The sequence below is a fragment of the Schistocerca serialis genome, chromosome 1 (assembly GCF_023864345.2).
Source record: "Schistocerca serialis cubense isolate TAMUIC-IGC-003099 chromosome 1, iqSchSeri2.2, whole genome shotgun sequence".
Taxonomy (NCBI): Eukaryota; Metazoa; Arthropoda; class Insecta; order Orthoptera; family Acrididae; genus Schistocerca; species Schistocerca serialis.
The window spans coordinates 87506543-87527380 of NC_064638.1; the positions used below are offsets into that span (position 1 = coordinate 87506543).

At 42.6% G+C, this 20838-nt stretch overlaps 1 protein-coding gene across 1 annotated transcript in view; it reads left to right on the forward strand.

Moving 5' to 3' along the window:
• Positions 1-20838, forward strand: part of LOC126410704 (protein singed wings 2) — a 214768-nt gene that overhangs the window by 51887 nt on the left and 142043 nt on the right. The window lies entirely within an intron of this gene.

The following is a 20838-nucleotide window of genomic DNA, read 5'->3' on the forward strand; positions in this document are numbered from 1 at the left end:
CACAGTAAAAAATATTTATGAACACGTTTCGGATAAGTCAGTAGTGATATGGCTGTGTAAGTGCATAGGAAAAACTGCGAATACTCTAGTGAGAACAAGGCGCACTTGTTACAAAAACTGGTCAGTGCGTGTTTCAAGGATGCTCGATACAATATAACTACGTTATGCACTTCAAATTAGACGCGACATGAATTAGAGTGGTTTCAACAGAAACAGTGGATGGTTGCATTACTTCAAACAGTGCTACAAAATTGGAAGACGTAAAATATAGACGATAAACAGCAAACTGCGGAATCGGCGCGAAAATTTGTAGATGAGATAAACAAACTTATCCCATCGTTCAGTAAGGAGTTTATCTTCAACAACGACCAGTCGGTATCTGAAGACGAAAAGCATATGAAAGGTAGCCTGGAAATCAGAGATACCAAGAGAGTTGCATCAAGCTCAACTAACGCATTCATATACAATTATGCCGACTGTTAATCAGGATGGTGTTGTTGTTGTGGTCTTCAGTCCAGAGACTGGTTTGGTGCAGCTCTCCATGCTACTCTATCCCGTGCAAGCTTCATCATCTCCCAGTACCTACTGCAACCTACATCCTTCTGAATGTGCTAATTCGTTTTGCTTGGGGGCCATCTCAAGTAAATAAAGTTTGATTATAACCACCCTGTATTTTACTGCAAGAGAAGTTTAATGGTGACAAAAATATGAAGACGCAGCGTTTCTTTCATGTTGACATGCAGCCATATACGCGCCCAGAAGTCGTTTGAAAGGTCCCTAAGGTAAAGCGTGCCGCAACTGTAGCAGTTACCGCTTCAAAACGCTAGTTTTTACTTCGGTCTGAGTTTCTTTAACTAAAATTTTTGAATGGAAAATGTTGTTGTTGTTGTGGTCTGCAGTCCAGAGACTGGTTTGATGCAGTTCTCCATGCTACTCTATCCTGTGCAAGCATCTTCATCTCTCAGTACCTACTGCAACCTACATCCTTCTGAATCTGCTTAGTGTATTCATCTCTTGGTCTCCCTCTATGATTTTTACGCTCCACGCTGCCCTCCAATACCAAATTGGTTATCCCTTGACACCTCAGAATATGCCCTACCAACCGATCCCTTCTTCTAGTCAAGTTGTGCCATAAATTTCTCTTCTCTGCATTTCTATTCAATACCTCCTCATTAGTTATCTACCCATCTAATCTTCAGCATTCTTCTGTAGCACCACATTTCGAAAGCTTCTACTCTCTTGCTGTCTAAACTATTTATCGTCCACGTTCCACTTCCATACATGGCTACACTCCATATAAATACTTGCAGAAACGACTTCCTGACACTTACATCTATACTCAATGTTAACAAATTGCTCTTTTTCAGAAACGCTTTCCTTGCCACTGCCAGTCTACATTTTATATCCTCTCTATTTCGACCATCATCACTTATTTTGCTCCCCAAATAGCAAAACTCATTTAGTACTTTAAGTGTCTCTTTTCCTAATCTAATTCCCTCAGCATCACCTGATTTAATTAGACTACATTCTATTATCGTCGTTTTGCTTTTGTTGATGTTCATCTTATATCCTCCTTTCAAGGCACTGACCATTCCGTTCACTGCTGTTGCAGGTCCTTTGCTGTCTCAGACAGAATTACAATGTCATCGGCGAACCTCAAGGCTTTTATTTCTTCTCTATGGATTTTAATTCCTACTCCGAATTCCTTTTTTTTGTTTTTTTTTTTTTTTGTTTCCTTTACTGCTTGCTCAGTATACAGACTGAATAACATCAGGGATAGGCTACAACCCTGTATCACTCCCTTCCCAAGCACTGCTTCCCTTTGATGCCCCTCCACTCTTATAACTGCCATCTGGTTTCTGTATAAATTTTAAATAGCCTTTCGCTCCCTGTATCTTACCCCTGCCAGCTTCATCTGGATGGTAAACTGGGTTAAAAGTTATGTATTGTGCAGCGAGAAGTGTAGGTTCTCTGCCTCTACGATTCCTTTTCGTATGTGTGATCTTCCAAGGGCAGAAGGGGAATGTTTACGTCACAGCAAGCAAGAGTGGGAAAAAGGGTGTTACAGAAAAATTACTACCGTATGAGCACTGCTTTTGGCCAATAGCTGGTCAAAGTAACTTGCTTTTGCTTTATTGTTGGTCTGCGTATAAAAATCATACACCTTTAGAGCAAACTATCCTTCCTGAAAAATGTGTGACATTGCAGTTCATACCAACTGGAATCACTGGACTAATTCAATTTCTGGATGTTTGTTTTTTCCGTGCCTATAAAACATATTAACGCACTATCTGCAGCTACGCTTTAAAGGATAGCCAGTTTCACGATAAGCTCCACGACAGTCTGTTTCACATTCAGTTGCGTGCTGTCATATTGAATTAGTTCCCATTACCCTGTTACACCAATGTGAATTTCTCACACACTGTGGACTAGCAACTATCAAATGGCTTTCTAACTTCTTCTCAGACATTCTCTCCACTGGAAATATCCAACTATTATTCAAGAAAACCAAGCTAATAGCAATCCTTAAACCGAACAAAGACCCAACAAAAATACAAAGTTACCGACCAATAGCCCTGTTAAGTGTTACTTACAAACTACCTGAAGGACTCATCTACAACAGGATCTATGAAAAAATTAATAAACAAATACCCATAGAACAAGCTGGATTCAGGCCTGGTAGAAGCTGTAATGACCAAGTGTTTGCATTAACAACCCATATTGGAAAGGGATATGAGAAGAAATGCGTAAGCATAGCTGCTTTCTTGGATCTATCCGCCGCCTACAACACTGTACTGCGAGAAGGCCTTCTCTTAAAATTAATGAGCATCATTCAGTGTCAGAAACTCACAAACCTACTCATCAACATGCTAAGCAACAGGCTTTTCCAGATATACTCTGATAACGACAGAAGAAAATTGTTCAAATTAAGTGACGGACTACCTGAAGATTCTATATTGGCCCCTCTCCTTTTCAACTTTTACATTTACGACCTGCCAGACACAGCCTCAAGGAAATTCATATACGCTGATCACATCTGTTTGGTAACGCAGAGCTTCAGTTTCACCACTGCTGAAAGCACATTAATTGCCGACATGGAAATCCTGGACACATACTTCAGGAAATGGTGCCTCCGCCTAAACTCTCAGAAAACTGTTACTTCAGCATTCCACCTACGGAACAGACACCCTGACTATAAACCAGGAATTAAAAAAGCTCCGAGGAAAAACCTTGCAGTAGTGCAGTACTCCTAAGTACCTCGGAATAACACTCAATAGGTCCCTAACTTTCCGACAACATATCTCCAACGTGGCCGCAAAAGTGAAGACCTGTAATAATATAATTCAGAAGCTTGCTGGTACCACCTGGGGTTGCAGCGCTCAAACCCTAAGATCAACTGCTTTGGCACTATCATACTCTGTCGCTGAATACTGTTGTACAACTTGGACGAAAAGTGCTCACTGTAACAAGATAGATGTGCTACTCAACCAGACAATGCTACTTATCACAGGCTGCATACGTAGCACTGAAACTGCATGGCTACCAGTTTTAAGTAACATCCAATCTTCAGCCCTACGAAGATCAGATGCTCTCCTGAAGATGTGGAGAAACATTCAGAAGAACCCCCAGCTACCCGTACACAGCGATATATTAACAGTAGAACATCAGTGTCTGAAGTCAAGAAAACCACCTTGGTGAACTGCACAACACCTTGAAGTCTCCGACTTTAACATCAACGAAGTTTGGAGAAGTCAATGGGAAGAATCGTCAGTATTCAACAGTCATCTGGTTGAAAAGCCTGTCATGCGAGTTCCAGGTTCCACACTCCCCAGACGCCAGTGTAGAACCATCAACCGCATCCGAACAGGACAACGTAACTGCGGATATCTAAAGCTAAATGGGGCTGGTCAGCATCTCCAGAATGTGACTGTGGAGCTGCTCTGCAAACAGTACATCACGTTGGTGAATGCCCGAAACGAGCCTTCGGGGGATCAATAAACGACATCCACCATGCATCACCTGAAGGGCTCAACTGGATCAACACTTAGAAATCTAAGGACTTGTGTAATGTGCAGTATAATTTAGTATAATACTTTGGACATTTGGCTCTGTGCCTGTATTTTGCTTGTCATTTCTTACACTGTATACTCTTAAAATTATGTATTTGATCCAAGCTCTGTATCATCATACGATAAATAAAACCAATATGATTTTATGTGCATTCCTTAAGAGTGAACACCTAGCTGAACATCCTGCAAGATTTGTAAGTCACAAGGAGTTCACCTTCGATCTTGATGTTGCGAACCTCTGTGAACACTGTGGGTCGCCAGTTTTCATTCGGTGTTCATTATGCAATTTAATGGTTCATTTTGAATATTTCTAGCATGTCGACGATGTCCATATTGTGAAGCCTAATGTGTACATATGAAGATCGATCTCTGCATCTTCTGGACACACATTTTCTGTCTCTCTACTGTGTAAACGGTGAGTCATTAGGGGCTAATGTTTGCTGTGATAGTTGTTAACACAACACTTTCAAATGAGCCTGACTAAAGAAAGACTGAACTTGCTGCCTCGCCTTCAAGGGGTTCCTTGTCAATGACTAAGGATACTTGCGTGACTCAGCTGGCTTATTTCTTTAAAAATTTTGTAATTATTGGTTGATAGTTGGGGGCGAGAGGGTTCGCAGTATGTTAAAAAATATATCGGCTCAACCACTTGCTTATAGTGCAAAACACTAAGATTGACGCGTTTCGGAAGTCAAGCTTCCATCATCAGAATAATAAAAAGTAAAAGAACCTGTTAAAACTCGCTAAACTGGAACATGCACCAGGCACAATAAAATTGATAATAAAATTAAAACATCGTGGCTACTTCCCTTGTTGCAGCCGTGTCTTCCAAGGTGCATATCCACATAGTCGTCAAAATATAAAAAACTCTAAAATGGTGTCGCCTTTGGTGTTCAACATCTAACCACATGGCTCTCTCCTCTATCGTCGTAAATCGCCCGTGCGTCTTCGTTGATACCACACACACCACGTAGCCAAACCACTGAAACGCGAGTGAGCTCACGCGCAAGTAAACAAGGAAGTCACAGAGATGTATATACAAACAGATAACGTATACATGTTCCAAAGACCTCATGAAATGATGGTATCCAGATAATTGCTAAAAATGTAGTTACTAAAAGAAGCCAGTGAAATGTTTGAAAAAGTTATTTGTATCACCAGTTAGCTGTTCATTCAGTGTCGTGTTTGGCTACGTGGTGTGTGGTATCAACGAAGACGCACGGGCGGTTTACGACGATAGAGGAGAGAGCCATGTGATTAGATGTTGAACACCATAGGCGACACCATTTTAGAGTTTTTTATATTTTGACGACTATGTGGAGATGCACCTTGGAAGACACGGCTGCAACAACGGAAGTAGCCGCGATGTTTTAATTTTATTATCAATTTTATTGTGCCTGGTGCATGTTCGTGTTTAGCGAGTTTTAACAGGTTCTTTTACTTATTATTATTCTGATGATGGAAGCTTGACTTCCGAAACGCGTCGATCTTAGTGTTTTACACTAAACAAGTGGTTGAGCCGATATATTTTTTAACAACGACATTCACAACCACGACCTCTCATCCTGTATGGATAAAATCAAGGTTCTCAGTATGGTTTGCTACAGAAATATGAGGTTTCGACAGGTGAAGAGACGAGAGCCAGGCCGCGACGAGAGGAACAGGTTTGTTGGACTCGGCACGGGAAGCGGTGGCGATGGCAGCGTGTAGCTGCAGACGGAGCGGCGGCCGCGCCGGCGCGCGTAATCGCCGAGTGAATGAATTGTCACGCGCTGCTGTGACAGGCGCGCGGTAGGCCGCTTCTATCGCCACCGCCTATCTCCCAGGGCTGCCCAAACAGCGAGCGCCGAGTTGCGACATGGCAAGCAGCACTGCTGACTGCAATTAAGAGTTGCGTACTAACTAAATTAATAAGAGACGAATCTGATCTCCATGATACACTAAACAGGTCAGGATACTGGTATACAGGGTGAAAAGTATTTAAACCGATAAACTCTGGGAGGTTGTAGGGGACATCAAAACAAATATTTTTCGCTAATGTCATTTTTTCCTATGAGGATTATTTAAACCGGTGGAGGCCATATTACTATCTTCAGTCGTTAGAGGCCATATTACGATTTGCAGTTGTTAGAGGGCGTATTGCACTCTTCAGTTGTAGGGAACTGCTGTCCACCAGTGTAGTAGTGCATTGCCTGTTTACTAATGGAGCGATACACCTGGAGTGAGTACACTGGTGTGGTTGGTGCGTACTGCGTAGCGCACCACAAAGGGCGAGTTGCACAGCGGGTTTATCAACAACAATATCCTAATCGCCGTATCCCGCAACGTACGACCTTTGCTACTGTGTACCAACGTCTGCGTGAGACCGGGTCATTTAGCAGATTACCTGGACAGGGACGCCGTAGCACGGTAAGAACGCTGCAACTTGAGGAAGCTGTCTTGCAGCATGTGGAGCGGAATCCTTCAATCAGCACTCGTGCAATTGCACGTAACATGGGGACGAATCAGACGAATGTAAGAACAGTCATTCGAGAGCAGTTGTTACGTCCGTTTCACTTACAGAGTGTCCACAATCTGGAACCAGTTGATTATCCACCCAGAACACAGTTTTTGCAGTGGTTCCTGGAACAGTGTGAAATGCATCCTACATTTCCAGCCTCTGTGTTGTTTACCGATGAAGCAACGTTCGGACGTGATGGAGTCTTCAACATGCACAATTCGCATGTTTGGAGTGAGGATAACACATATGCCACAGTTACTAGCGCTCATCGAGTGCGGCTCTTCATTAATGTGTGCGTCGGTGCTGTTGGGGACTGTTTAAATGGGCCGTACCTGCTACCAAGGCCATTAAATGGCAGGCACTATTACAATTTTCTCATTAGAGCATTGCCAGAATTGGTGGAAGACGTCCCGCTCCCTACAAGACAAAGCTTGTGGTTCCAACATGACTGGGCGCCGGCACAATTCAGTCGTCGTGGGCGACGATTCCTGGACCGATGGTTCCCAGAAACATGGATTGGTAGAGGTGGTCCTCTACCATGGCCTGCTCGGTCCCCAGATATGTCCCCTCTGGACGTTTTTGTGTGGGAAGAGATGCGCAACCTTGTTTACGCAACTCATGTTGCATCAGAAGAGGATCTGGTTGCCTGGATAGTAGTAGCAGCATCAGGAACAATTCAGGATACTCATGGGGTTTTTGCCCGTGTCAGACAGAACATGATCCGACGGTGTAACCTTTGTTTACCTGTCAATGGAGGCATTTTTGAAAATCTACTGTAATTGAAATATTCGGTTGTGGTAATGTGTTGTCTCTTGGTCATAAAATAATGGAAAAGTGTTCGTTGGTTTAATTAATTTGCCGCCAGAGAAATCTTCCTCTACCAGTTGAAATACTCCTCATAGGAAAAAATGACATTAAGGAAAAATAATTGTTTTCATACCAAAGGAAAAAGCATGCCAGATTTGAGAGAGCGCAGAAATATCGAATGTTGGCAGCGCTGACATCAGTGAAAGACGACGGTAGTAGTACCTCTACATCTACATGGTTACTCTGCAATTCACACTTAAGCGCCTGGCAGAGGTTTCATCGAACCGTTTTCATACTACTTCTCTACCATTCCACTCTCGAATGGCGTGTGGGAATACCTAAATCCTTCCGTTCGAGCTCTGGTTTCTCTTATTTTATTATGATGATCATTTCTCCATATGGAGGTGGGTGTCAACAAAATATTTACGCATTCGGAAGAGAAAGTTGGTGATTGAAATTTCGTAAATAGGTCTCGCCGCAAAGAAAACCGCCTTTGTTTCAGTGACTGCCACCTCAACTCGCGTATCATATCAGTGACACGCTCACCCATATTGCGCGATAACACGAAACGAGCTGCCCTTCTTTGGACTTTTTCGATGTCCGCCGTCAATCCTACCTGGTAAGGATCCCATACCGCGCAGCAATATTCCAGCAGAGGACGAACAAGTGTAATGTAGGCTATCTCTTTAGCGAGTTTGTCGCATCTTCTACGTGTTCTTCCAACAAAGTGCAGTCTTTGTTTCGCGTCCCCCACAATATTATCTATGTGGTCTTTCCAATTTAAGTTGCTCGTAATTGTAATTCCTAGGTATTTAGTCGAACTGACAGCCCTTAGATTTGTGCGATTTATCGTATACTCAAGATTTATCGCATTTCTTTTAATACCCATGTGGACGACATCGCACTTTTCTTTGTTTAGTGCTAATTGTCACTTTTCGCACCATACAGAATTTCTCTCTGGAATCATTTTGTCATTGAAATTGATCGTTTGATGATTTTACTAGACGGTAAATTACAGCGTCATCTGCAAACAGTCCAAGGGGGCTGCTCAGATTGTCAGCTAGATCATTTATATAAATCAGTAACAGCAGAGGGCCTATGACACTACCTTGTGGAACGCCAGATATCACTTCTGTTCTACTCGATGATTTACCGTCTATCACTATGAACTGTGACCTCTCTGAGAGGAAATCGCGAATCCAGTCACACAACTGAGACGATACTCCATATGCACGCAATTTGATTAATAGTCGCTCGTGAGGAACGGTATAAAAGCTTTCTGGAAATCTAGGAATATGGAATCGATCTGAGATCCCTTGTCGACAGGGATAAAGAGCTAGCTGTGTTGCAGAAGAACGATATTTTCTGAATCCGTGTTGGTTATGTATCAATAAGTCATTTTCTTCAAGGTGATTCATAATGTTCGAGTACAATACATGCTCCAAAATTCTACTGCAAATTGAGGTCAGTGATGTGGGTCTGTAATTCAGTGGGTTACTCCTATTTCCTTTGTTGAATGTTGGTGTGACTTGTGCTACTTTCCAATCTTTAGGAACAGACATTTAGTCAAGTGAGCGGTTGTATATGAGTGCTAAGAAAGACGCTATTGTGTCTGCATACTCTGAAAGGAAGCTGGTTAGTATACCAGCTGGGGCGGAAGACTTGCCTTTCTTAAGTGATAAAGTTGTTTCGCAACATCTAAGATATCTACTTTTATGTCACTCATGCTAACAGCTGTTCTGGTTTCGAATTCTGGAATATTTACTTCGTCTTCTTTCGAGAAGGAATTACGGAAAACTGTATTTAGTAACTCCGCTTTAGTGGCACCATCATCGGCAACATTTCCATCGCTATCGCGCAGTGACGGTATTGACTGTTTTTTGCCACTGGTGTACTTTACATAAGACCTGAATCTCTTTGGGTTTCCTACTATATTTTGAGCCGATATTTCATTGTGGAAACTATTAAAAGCATCTCACATTGACGTACGCACTAAATTTCGAGCTTCCGTGAAACTTAGCCAGTCTTAGGGATTTTGCGTTCTTCTAAATTTGGCATGCTTTTTTCGCTGCTTCTGCAAAAGTGTTCTGACGTGTTTTGTGTACCATGGTGGATCAGTCCCGTCTCTTATTAACTTATGCGGTATGAATCTATCTATTGCTGCCGATACTGTATATTTGAATTTGAATCTCTGGCGCAGAGTAACAACTGAAAGAGCTGAAAATGAAATAAGTCGCCCATATCGGTTTTACAAAGAATACTTTATGGCAGTGGACACTCACTTATCTTGCATTTAACGCGAATCTCTCGCCCAGCGCAAAGTCGCAAGCGACTGGAAAAAAGTGCAGGTGATTTCCGTGTGTAAAAAGAGTAAAAGATTTACCCGGAAAACTATAGATCGATCTCCGTAACATCGGTTTGCTGCAGAATTCGCAACATATTCTGAGTTCGAATATAATAAATCCACGTATCAGCACGGTTTTAGAAAGCATCGTTCATGCGAAACTCAGCTTGCACTTTTCTCACATGATATCCTGCGAACTATGAATGTACGGAAAAAGGCAGATCCTGTGTTTCTGGATTTTGCGAAAAGCATTTTACACGGTACCCCTCTGCAGACTGTTAACGGAAGTACGAGCGTGTGGAATACGACATGTGAGTGGCTCGAAGACTTCTCAAGTAATAGAACCCAGTATGTTGTCGTCGATGGCGGGGCTTCATCAGAGACAGCAAAAAAAATGGTTCAGATGGCTCTGAGCACTATGGGACTTAACTTCTGAGGTCATCAGTACCCTAGACTAAGAACTACTTAAACCTAACTAACCGAAGTACATCACACACAGCCATGCCCGAGGCAGGATTCGAACCTGCGACCGTAGCGGTCGTGCGGATCCAGACTGTAGCGCCTAGAACCGCTCGGCCACTCCGGTCGGCTCAGAGTCAGCAGTGCCCCAGGTGAATGTGACAGGAGCGCTATTACTTTCTGTTTACATAAATGATCTGGCAGACAGGGTGGGCACCAGTCTGCGGTTGTTTGCTGGTGATGCTGCGGTATAAGTGCAGGCGTCGAATATGAGTGACTGTTGGATGATACAAGATGACATAGATGATCTTGCAGCTCTCGAAGAACGAAATTACAAAGAAATCCAGACCTTAGCTGCTTAGAGGCGTTGATAAATAACAACGGGTACAGTTGAAAACGTGTCCCCCACCGGGACTCGAACCCGGAATCTCCTGCTTACATGGCAGACGCTCTATCTGACTGAGGCATCGAGGACAGAGAGGATAGAGCGACTGCAGGGACTTATCTCTGGCACTCTCCCCATGAAACGCGTATTTCCAACTTACTGTCCACACACTACATCTGTAGTGCCCCTGCACACTATACTCATTACTAGCGGAAGTCAATCTACCGATTCCTACGAGAGTTTGAGCAATGTGAGTGCATTCGCACTGAAGAAGATCTTTGGCCCGTAAACCTTATCTGTATGAAGATGGTATCTGTTCTTTTGGACGTGTCCTCGATGGCTCAGTTGGAGCCGGCACGGTAGCTCAGCGTGTTCGGTCAGAGAGCCGGTTGGCCTCTGTAATAAAAAACTGAGTGGAAGGATCAACCACCGAACTTGAACAGGATGTCTTGCGACGTCCGCAACGACCAAACACAACGATCAATAACGAACAAAATGCAAAAAAAAAAAGTTGGATAGAGCGTCTGCCATGTGAGCAGGAGATCCCGGGTTCAAGTCCCGGACGGTGCACACATTTTCAACTGCCCCTGTTGATATTTATCAACGCCTGTAAGCAGCTAATGGTCTGGATTTCATTGTGAATTTCAATGACAGCTAGCTCTAAATGTAGAAGGATGTAATGAGGGTGAGTATGAAAAACTAACCCGTGATGTTCGGATACAGCACTTGTTGTATCTTTCTTAGCGTCACCCTAAGGGATGTTACCTCGTTGTTCGTTTCAAGAATAGGGGAGAGAGTTTATGATTCATTCAGAAAGCAACCCCTAACAAGCGGCTAAGCCATTTCTTAACAGCATCCTTTCTTTCAGGCGAGCTAGTCCAGGAATGTATGGATGAAAAGCAGAAGAGAGGTACAGGCAAAATTCAAACTGCGACAGTAGGTCGTGAGTGCTGTCTGGCAAGAGCATTGTCTGTGAAGGGGATCGTTCCATGGTTCCAGTACGGCAGACTCTTTGAATTTGTTAGCAAGTGTCAAGATCGTCGTTAATCTTCATTCCTGTCTACTCCTTCATTCAGATTAATTTCGTGTGTAGAATACAATTGTTATCGGTATACACAATAACCTTCAAACAAATAGCTAAAAGAATGTGCAACGCATATGTTGTGCCCAGTGGCAACTCGTGCAAAATTTTACCAATGTGTTGCAATGTGGTACAGGCCTACAGCCCTTTGACTTACAAGGTTAGTAATCGTAACTAAATTAAATGTATTAATTTTTCGTATATAAATAGATCTGTTCAAGTACATTTAAATTTTATAATTAATCGCTTAACATTGCAATGATGAAATGGAAGGAAAAAAATATTGTAGAAGCAGGAATTGCTATTCAAAAATCCTTCTTACTCCATGTGTAAATCTTTAGAGAGCGGTTTACCCTTTCTCCAGCTCAGTCAGGCGCAATACCCTAGGAACTTGAAAGAGGCGTCTACCTGCTTGTACTCACATGGTTTTAGCCAAATAAGTGAGCCTCGTCCCACACTCTACTGCTAGTAGACGCACATTTGGAATAGATCTGCCATATTATTTAAAAGTCTCTTTCTCCTTCAAAGGTCTACTCGAAAAGGACGGGCTTAGATGAACATCTAGAGAAAATGCTTTCGTATTAAATTTCCTCATACACTCGTTTTTTTAAATTTTTGTTTCACCATGAACAGCCTCTTGACTTACAAGGATAGCAATCGTAACTAAATTGTATACAGGGTGGTCCATTGATCGTGACAGGGCCAAATAACTCACGAAATAAGCGTCAAACTAAAAAACTACAAAGAACGAAACTTGTCTACCTTTAAGGGGGAAACCAGATGGCGCTATGGTTGGCCCACTAGATGGCGCTGCCATAGGTCAAACGGATATCAACTGCGTTTTTTTAAAAATAGGAACCTCCATATTTTATTACATATTCGTGTAGTACGTAAAGAAATATGAATGTTTTAGTTGGACCACGTTTTTCGCTTTCTGATAGATGGCGCTGTAATAGTCACGAACATATGGCTCTCAATTTTAGACGAACATTTGGTAACAAGTTGGTTTTTTAAATTAAAATACAGAACGTAGGTACGTTCGAATATTTTATTTCGGTTGTTCCAATGTGATACATGTACCTTTGTGAACTTATCATTTCTGACAACGCATGCTGTTATAGCGTGATTACCTGTAAATACCACATTAATGCAATAAATGCTCAAAATGATGTCCGTCAACCTCAATGCATTTAGCAATACGCGTAACGACATTCCTCTCAGCAGCGAGTAATTCGCCTTCCGTAATGTTCGCACATGCATTGACAATGCGCTGACGCATGTTGTCAGGTGTTGTCGGTGGGTCACGATAGCAAATATCCTTCAACTCTCCCAACAGAAAGAAATCCGGGGACGTCAGAGCATGCTTCGACGACCAATCCACCTGGCATGAAATATGCTATTTAATACTGCTTCAACCGCACAAGAGCTATGTGCCGGACATGCACCATGTTGGAAGTACATCGCCATTCTGTCATGCAGTGAAACATCTTGTAGTAACATCGGTAGAACATTACGTAGGAAATCAGCACCATTTAGACTGCCATCGATAAAATGGGGACCAATTATCCTTTGACGCTTATTTCGTGAGTTATTTGGCCCTGTCACGATCATTGGACCACCCTGTACACAATTTAGTTACGATTATGCCGCACCATACAGTAACCCGCCAAGGTCGCTGATGTTCCATGTGTCGTAGCCATCGTGGATTTTCTGTTGCCCAATAGTGCATATTATGCCGGTTTCTCTTGTGCCCAGTGGCAGAACTGTACATGACGTTCAAAGTCGTCGCCGTGCAATTCTTGGTGCATAGAAATATGGTACGGGCGCAATCTATGTTGATGTAGCATTCTCAACACCGACGATTTTGAGAGTCCCGATTTTCGCACAGTTTGTCCGCTACTGATGTGCGGATTAGCCGCGACAGAAGCTAAAACACATACATGGGCATCATCATTTGTTGCAGGTCATGGTTGACGTTTCACATGTGGCTGAACACTTCCTGTTTCCTTAAATAACGTAAGCATTCGGCGAACGGTCCGGACACTTGGATGATGTCGTCCAGGATACCGAGCAGCATACATAGCACACGCCCGTTGGGCATTTTGATCACAATAGCCATACATCAATACGATATCGACCTTTTCCGCCATTGGTAAACGGTCCATTTTAACACGGGTAATGTATCACGAAGCAAATACCGTCCGCACTGGTGGAATGTTACGTGATGCCACGTTCTTCCCCTTTTCTGACTATTACAGCAACATCTATCACAAAACGAAAAAAGTGGTCCAATTAAAACATTCATATTTCTTTACGTACTACACGAATATGTAATATGAAATGGTGGTTCCTATTTTTAAAAAAACGCAGTTGATATCCGTTTGACCTATGGCAGCGCTATTTAGCGGGCCAACCATAGCTCCATCTGGTTTCCGCCTTCAAGCTAGACGAGTTTCGTTCTTTGTAGTTTTTTCGTTTGACGCTTATTTCGTGAGACATTTGGCCCGGTCACTATCAATGGGGCCACCCTGTATGTTAATTTTATAACATGAATTGAAATGTCGAAATATATTTTAATTTTGTAGTTAATCTTTTAATATTGTGAGGGATAAAATTAAATGAATTCTTCTCTGAGTTGTTTGTAGTGCGGCTGACCACCATTTAAGCACTTGGTTCAAATGGCTCTGAGCACTATGGGACTTAACATCTGAGGTCATCAGTCCCCCTAGAACTTAGAACGATTTAAACCTAACTAACCTAAGGACATCACACACATCCATGCCCTAGACAGTACTAGAACCAGCGACCGTAGCGGTCGCGCGGTTCCGGACTGAAGCGCCTAGAACCGCTCGGCCACCACGGCCGGCATTTCAGCACTCAACGTTGGTTTCCAGTTATCTTGAAGAGTGTGCTACAAAACATATATTTGTCCGTTTTATTTGCACAGGTTGCATTTGAAAAAAAAAAATAGTCGTAATTTTAATGTGGTTTCCGGCTAGCATTCGAATATAAATGGCGTAATTTTACCACCATTCATTCTAAAAGAATTGACGTAGTTTTAGCGCGATATTTATAGCGTGCACGTGAGAACCCGGGGCCGTTGAACGTCCCAGTGGGACAGTTGCGAAGGCAGCGGCGTGGCTCGGTAAGCACGAGCGATCGCGGCGCCGTGTCTTTCGACGCTAGGTCCTCACGGCGAGCCGACTATGAAATATGATTTATGTAAATTAGTCCGTGTCTCCTCGTGTCCGCCCGCGCCACGGCAAACAAACAACCCAATTATGCCCTCTCGACAAACGAGAGGCCTGTTATCTCGTCTTAGTAGGTGCATAAATAAACAATGGCGCGTCGGTGTGTAAACGCTGGCCGCCAGTTAACTGGCTGTGTCCACAGGCGGGCCAATTCACGCCCGCGGGCCGCAATTTGCTCTGCCGGCGCACTCAATAATCATACCGCTAAATCCCACGGCGACGTCGTGTTTGCATTGTCACTTTAAGTGATGCGCGTGAGTTATTGCAGGAAAGAATAATAATGTTTGGTGACAGAACAGATTTATCAGTATACAGTCTTCAGTGGCTTTACTACTTAATAACAAATAAACTGTCCAGATGACAGAGAACATTTATTGCGTTTCGGCGTATGGAAAAGTACAAAAAATGTCACACATATGAAATGGAAAAATAAGACATAAAACAATGCAAAACATTAACCATTTACTATAAGACTATAGCAAGTTAACATTTAGGAAGGATATTAATATGACAGTTCTATCAGGACTCTAGGACGAGGTAATTGCCCATGAAACAGCCTTCGCAGACTCACTTGTGAAGTCACTGTAGTCCCCATGGGATCCACAAACAACGTTCCGGAAAAGCTGATAACATGTCCTCCTACCTAGAGAACCGTGCGTGAGTTGAAGTACTTCAGAGTAAAGGAAGCGGAAAAGCGCAGAACTCATATCCCTGTTATTCTAGAGAAGTACTTATTTTTGGATATGGCATTGGTACATACGTTAATCTAGTATGTCTGTGAAGTACATAGATAGACTGGATTGGTTCTGTGGCAGGCGGTTGTGCACATTTGTATTATTCAACCAAGTTATCCATAAATTGTGCTTTGGGCATATTTTCTACATAATTTTCATAAACTTCTTAAGAATGACCTTGTTTGAAGACAGGTCCACAGTTACCATGAATTTCTTAAAGGACTCCATGCCGGCTTCAACTGTTAAGTTTCAGTTCATTTACTCACAATTTCATTATTAAGTCATTTTCCAGTACCATTCGGTAGATGTTTGGCCATCAAATATCTGAGATGACAAATATTGCTACAGTGGCCTCCGTATGTATGTACTGTACATGCACAACATCACTTACATTACGTTGCTACAAGGAGCAGACCTGAAAACAAGACAAGTAGAAAAAAGTCAAAAAGTTGTTAATTATATCAAAAGTAATATCTTAGCTGTTAGCTGCCTCCCAGTGTGAGACAAGACAGTCTATACCACCATGAAAAAATGTCTATGGTTGCCTACGGAATCATGATGTTACCCAGCCGTGCACCTCTTGGTGCGAAGCAAATGTCTTTCTTCAGGGCTCCAAAAACAGGGAAATTACGTGGGAAGAGATCGAGATTGTATGGCGAATATGTAAGGGCTTCCCAGCGAAGATTCTAAAGCATACTCGAAACCTTGGAAACGTATGGGCGCGCCCTGAAGAAAGACACCTGTAGCCGTTGATTTGCTTCAGACGAAGAGGTGCACGCCAGGGTACGATCATGTGTCTGTGGGTGAATACAGATATTTTTCCATGAAAAAAGTGACTGCCTCGTCTGACACTGGGATAAATGTATTAAAAGTTATGACGATTTCTTTTGAAGTAATAAATAGTTTACTTACATCTTTCCGTTTGCCTCATTTCATCTGACTGCCCATACACTTTTGAATTATACTAGGCGCATTCTCTGAAAATTATTTCGAGCAGTCAGTTCAAGAGCCCACTCGAATAGTAAACGGTGGTGAAAACACACTTGACCTCCTAGCAACAAATAATTCTGAGCGAACAACGAGCATCAAAACGGGTGCAGGAATTAGTGAACGCAGGGTTGTCGTAGCGAGACTGAATGTTTCAATCCCAACCCCTCCCCCCCCCCCCCCCCAAAAAAATTAAAAATACACCTATTCATAAAAACAGATAAAAATTCACTTGACACCTTCCCAAGAGACACTCTTTCCAAATTAACAATGTAAGTGAAGACCAGATGCACCTTGAATTCAAAGAAATAGTGTTGATAGCAATTGAAAGATTTATACCAAATAAATTAACAAACGACGGAGCTGATCCCTCTTGGTACACAAAAAACGGATCAGAACACTGTTGCAGATACAATGAAAAAAGCTTGCCTAATTTAAACGACCGCAAAATCTCCGAGATTGGCGATCTCTTACAAAAGCTCGAAATTTAGGGCAGACTTCTATGCGAGATGCTTTTTCTAGAAGCCTGGTAGAAAATCCAAAGATATTCTGGTCGTATGTAAAGTATGCTAGCGCAATATACAATCTCTGCCTTCTCTGTGCGATAGCAATGGAAATGCTGTCCACGATAGTGCTGCCAAATTAAAATTACTTAATACATTCCTCCGAAATTCCTTCACCAAAGTAAGCGATGTAAATATTCCAGAATTCGAATCAAGAACAGCTGTCAACATGAGTAACTTAGAAGTAGATATCCTCTGAGCAGTGAAGCAACGTCATCGCTTAATAAAAGCAAGTCTGCCGGTCCAGACTGTATACCAATTGGGTACCGTTTACAGTATGCTGATGCAATAGCTCCATACTTAACAATCACATACAACCGCTCTCTCGAAGAAAGATCCGTACCCAAAGACTGGAAAGTTGCACAAATCACGCCAATATTCAAGAAAGGTAATAGGAGTAATCCACAAAAATATAGGCCCATCTCATTAACGTCGATTGGAACCAGGATTTTGGAGCAAATATGATTTACCTCGAGGAGAACGGTCTATTGACACATGTTCAATGCAGATTTAGAAAACATCGTGCGTGTGAAACACAGCTAGCTCTTTATACACACGAAGTGTTGAGGCTGTTGGAAGGGATTTCATGATTTCCTATTTCTAGCTTTCCAGAAGACTTTTGGCACTGTAGCACACAAGTGACTTGTAGTGAAAGTGCGTGCTTATGGAATATCGTCTCAGTTATGTGACTGGATTCGTGATTTCCTGTCACCAGTTCGTACTAATTGACGGAAAGTCATCGAGAAAAACAGATGATTTCTGGCGTTCCCCAAGGCCATCTGTCGTTCCTTATCTATGTAGAAGATTTAGGACACAATCTGAGCAGTCGTCTTACATTATTGGTCGATGACACGGTTCAGTTGGTTCAAATGGCTCTAAGCACTATGGGACTTAACATCTGAGGTCATCAGTCCCCCAGACTTAGAACTACTTAAACTTAACTAACATAAGGACATCACACGAATCCATGCCCGAGGAGGATTCGAACCTGCGACCATAGCAGCAGCGCGGTTCCGGACTGAAGCGCCTAGAAACGCTCGGACACAGCGGCCGGCGATGATACTGTCGTGTATCGCTTAGTAAAGTCATCAGAAAGGAAGCCAAATTGCAAAACGATTTATAAAAGATATCTGTGTGGTGCGGAAATTGGCAATTGACCCTAAATAATGAAAAGTCTGAGCTCATCCACATGAGTGGTAAAAGGAATCCGTTAAACTTCGGTTACACGATAAATCAGTCAGATCTACACACCGTAAATTCAACTAGATACCCGGGAATTACAATTACGAAGAACTTAAATTGGAAAGAACACACAGAAAAAAATATTGTGCGGATGGCAAACCAAAGACTGCGTTTAAATGGCAGAACTCTTAGTAAATGCAACAAATCTGCTAAAGAGACTGCGTACACATGCTTGTCTCTCCTCCTCTGGAGTACTGCTGCGCGGTCTGGGACGCTTGTCGAATAGGATTAACGTAGTACATCGAGAAAGTTCAAAGAAGAACAGCACGTTTTGTATTATCGCGAAATAGGGGAGAGACTGTCACGGACACGATAGGGAAAAGGTATGGGCAACCTTGAAGAGAAAGGGAGTTGGAAAGCAAAGACTTGAAGTCATCCAGGCAATGTATGAAAGAAACTCTAGTTGTGTGCAGACACCAGTTGAAAGAACTGAATGGTTTAAGAATGTTACGGGACTAAGACAAGGAAGTGTGATATCACCCGTACTATTTATAATGGTGATGGATGAAACAGTCAAAGAGACGAAAGAAGCTCATAGAGGAAGGGAGATAAAGCTGTTACAATTTGCTGATGATATTGTGGTGTGGGGAACATGCAGTAAGGAGGTACAAAAACAAATTGACATCCTAAATGATAATGTCGAGAAATATGGAATAAAATTTAGTGTGGAGAAAAGCACGGTGGTAACCAGAGGGGATAGAAAGGGCAAGGGACAATTTCATATTAAGCGACGGGATATTGAAGTAGTGGACAACTTTAAGTACTTAGGAAGTGTATTAATGGGGAATGCTCGTTTTGAGACAGAAATTAGGAAAAGAATACAACACAGTAGTACATTTTACCAGTGATTGAGAGGCTTGGTGTGGGGAAGGGAAGTGCCAATGAGGTGCAAGCTGGTGCTACACAAGACTTGCTTCACACCCATACTAATTTACGGCTCACAGACTTGGACTATGACTAGAAGAGAGGAGAGCAGGACACATTCAAGTGAAATGAAGTTTCTGAGAATTATGCTAGGGAAGACGAGGAGAGACAGAGCGAAAAATGAAGATGTTAGGAAGGAAATTGGAATGGAGAAGTTGACTGAGAAAATGAAGAAGAATAGATTAAAATGGCTTGGACATGTGAAAAGGATGGGAGAGAGAAGAATACCAAGAACAATGGTGGAGTTCAAGATTGAGGGCAAAAGGCCAAGAGGAAGACCGAGAACAAAATGGATTGATACAATAAAGAGTTTAAGGAGGAGAAACCTGCTATGGAACCAAATTGTGGAAGAAGAATGGTGGAAAGGCCGAGTAAAGTGGCGAAGTACCATTGGTACTCCAACCAGACCAGATGTTGGATAGAGGGAAACGAAGATGATGATTATTCTTGTGATAATTTGAATGGTTATTGAGTGTTGAGTGTTGCTTCCCTTTTTTATATGTCTCTGACCTACGGTTGCTCGACCCGTAAATTTGTTTGTATTAGCTACATACTGACTGCAGCGCCTGAGACTGTGGTGTCACCGCCAGACACCACACTTGCTAGGTGGTAGCCTTTAAATCGGCCGCAGTCCGTTAGTATACGTCGGACCCGCGTGTCGCCACTGTCAGTGATTGCAGACCGAGCGCCGCCACACGGCAGGTCTAGAGAGACTTCCTAGCACTCGCCCCAGTTGTACAGCCGACTTTGCTAGGAAAGGTTCACTGACAAATACGCTCTCATTTGCCGAGACGATAGTTAGCATAGCCTTCAGCTACGTCATTTGCTATGACCTAGCAAGGCGCCATTACCAGTTTATATTGAGATTGTAATTATGTATAAACAAGAGCGATGTTCTCCAATTATGGATTAAAGTTAAGTATTCCAGCCGCTACGTTCTTTTCTTCGTAGTATAACTCCTTTAACTGTTCCAGACCTCACGCCAGTCTGCGTGAGATTAAACGCGTGCCTTTCGGCTACCCGTCACTGTGGATTGGCTGTCTTGCCAGTCCACAACAGAGACCGCTCGGCTTATCCCGTGCGACCTGAAGGACTTGTTTGATAGCAAGTACTTCGTCAGTGGAAATGGTGACTACAATTGGGAGTTTGGATATTTTATTAGCTTTACACGCTGCACAAAAGAAAGTTCATGTTTAGTGCCTGCATGTGAGCACCTCGTACTTGTTTCCTTAAACAGTAAATTTTACGCCAAATGAATTCGAGTTTTAGAATAACAGTTATAGTTGTTCAATGGAAAATGTTCCACTCACAAAATCATTTTCCTAGATTTGGTTTTTGAATTTGTTGAACTCCGACAGCTTGTGTACCAACGTTTCATCGTGCTGTTCGTGTGATATGTTCACTTTCTGATCACCGCCACGTGATTAGCCAGTTATCATAACAGTTCTATCAGAGCGCGCTTTCAGCTCCGTTTTTTGCACCTTCCGGCAG